This window comes from Alligator sinensis, unplaced genomic scaffold, assembly GCF_000455745.1.
Source record: "Alligator sinensis unplaced genomic scaffold, ASM45574v1 scaffold968_1, whole genome shotgun sequence".
Lineage (NCBI taxonomy): Eukaryota > Metazoa > Chordata > Crocodylia > Alligatoridae > Alligator > Alligator sinensis.
This window is the reverse complement of record NW_005843177.1, coordinates 219,865-221,798: the sequence shown is the minus strand read 5'-3', so window position 1 is coordinate 221,798 and position 1,934 is coordinate 219,865. Positions and strand designations below refer to the sequence as shown.

The following is a 1,934-nucleotide window of genomic DNA, read 5'->3' as shown; positions in this document are numbered from 1 at the left end:
CTGAGGCCCCAGCAGGCAGGCCAGGGGATGTGATGGGGCCATGGCAGGTGAGGAGCAGCATCTGGCTGCTGATGCTCTGCGTTGCTGCCAGTGGGGCAGAGGGAAACTGTGGCTGCCCCAGTCCCACTGTGTGCCCGGGATGGTGGGACTGGCTGCACATGCCACCACTTGGACTGCCCCCGGTCTGTGGGCTGGAAACCATCATGCTGTGGGCCAGATTCAGGACACAGGTTGCATTTTGCACACCCCTGCAAATGCACAGAACAGTAAAGGAGAGGCAGGTTCACCGGAGAGCCGAGCCAAGCCTTTGCGAAAGAGCTAGTGGTGCAAGAAAGGTTCTGCCGAGACTTGAACTCGGATTACTGGATTCAGAGTCCAGGGTGCTAGCCATTACACCACAGAACCAGTACAAGAGATGCCTCACAGCTGTGTGGAGAAGCCTTGCCAGAGGCCAGCTGCCCAGGGCAGCCGGTCCCCAAGACTCCCCGAGTGTCCGTGGGGAAGAGCTCCTCAGACGGGTGAGGCAGTCTGAACAAACCCACTCCTTTGACTGGGCAAGGCTTCAGAAAGAGTCCTCTAGCCGTCTGCGGAAGGGGACGAAAGGGGAAGTGTGCAGCTCCTTTCTCACCCTCCAGCCGTGGTGAGACCAGGAGCAACTACAAGCCACAGCCTTCACGGGTGGTTTAGGGTTGAGTAAAGCTGTGTGTCAAGTCTTTGTCCTGGATTTGATTCATGCCCGACAATGGTCGTCTCCCTCTGTCTACTCTTTGGCACCATCTCCGGCCTTTAGGTCTGGGGTGACAACCTGCTGGCCAAGGCGTTGCTGTGAAGCCCTGGCATCACCCTGGGCGTGCCAGAGGATGGCCCTGGTGGGGCTCACCCGGATCGGAGACCTCCTGGACTACGCCGAGTGGGAGTGGGTAGGCCTCGCTGTGCTGGTCCGGCGCATGGGTCTGGCCACGGAGTGAGCATCCTGCGCTCCCCAGGGTGTGCGCGTAGTCCGGGAGGTGAAAGCTGCCTTGTCCATTGACGCCCTTACACATTTAGAGAGTCCCGCACAAGGGTGGTCCCTGCCCCCCATGTCTTCCAGTCCGGTGGAGCTGGTGGTGGGGCCACCATCTCATTCAGCTGGGGGACACGCGCCCAGTCCTCTTCTCCATGGCCCACCGGCGCCAGCTTGACATACTCCATCATGTTGCCCGCCTGGACACCAAGTGGCAGGACACCATCAGCAAGGGCGAGGCCGACGGACCCCGGTGGCAGAGTCTGTACTCCACCCTGATCACACGTGCCACCCGGGACCTAGGCTGGCGCTCCTGCATGGAGCGGTCGCTATGGGCGTGTACCTGGTGACGGAGCGGCTGCTCGCCCCCTGCCCCTGCCCTCCCTGCACACGGCAGCGCCGGGCAGAACTACAGCTCCCAGAACACCCCGCGCGGCGCATGCGCGACGGGGAGCGGCGTTCCCTTCGGCGTCCCGGAAGAGGCGGCCCTGCTTCCGGGGGGGGGGGGGGGGGCCCCAGCCACAGCCGGGCCCACGTCCTGCCCAGCGGAGGGGGCGGGAAGGGGGGAAAAAGGTAAAAGATCTAGTATTCAGCATGTATTATGATAATGCGTGAGGCAGCGGGCGGCGTCTAAATGGCTTTGAAATTGTCAATAAATCAGTTGCGTTACATTGACAGATCTCTGCTGGCAGTGATTCGATCTGATCCTGGAGGAGTGCGGGCTCGGGCTGGCTCTTTGGGGTTTTTAGATCAGTGAATTCAGGTGTTTTTGAAATCAGACGATTGGCGACGTCCCGGCCTTCCCGCTTGGTTTGAAAGCCGGCGCCCCTAATTCATCTTCATCTCGCGAGACCTGGCAACTGCCCCCCCACCGCCCCCCGTGTCCCAGGCTCCCTGCCGAGGCTGCGATTTCTTTTCTCGCGAGACTTGC

The 1,934-nt window shown here is 61.3% G+C and overlaps 1 non-coding gene across 1 annotated transcript; it reads right to left on the bottom strand.

Annotated features, from left to right (window-relative positions):
* Positions 1-333: 333 nt before the first annotated feature.
* TRNAQ-CUG lies at positions 334-405 on the bottom strand. The gene has a single exon. It is a non-coding gene; the product is annotated as a tRNA-Gln (tRNA).
* Between the last annotated feature and the right edge of the window lie 1,529 nt (positions 406-1,934).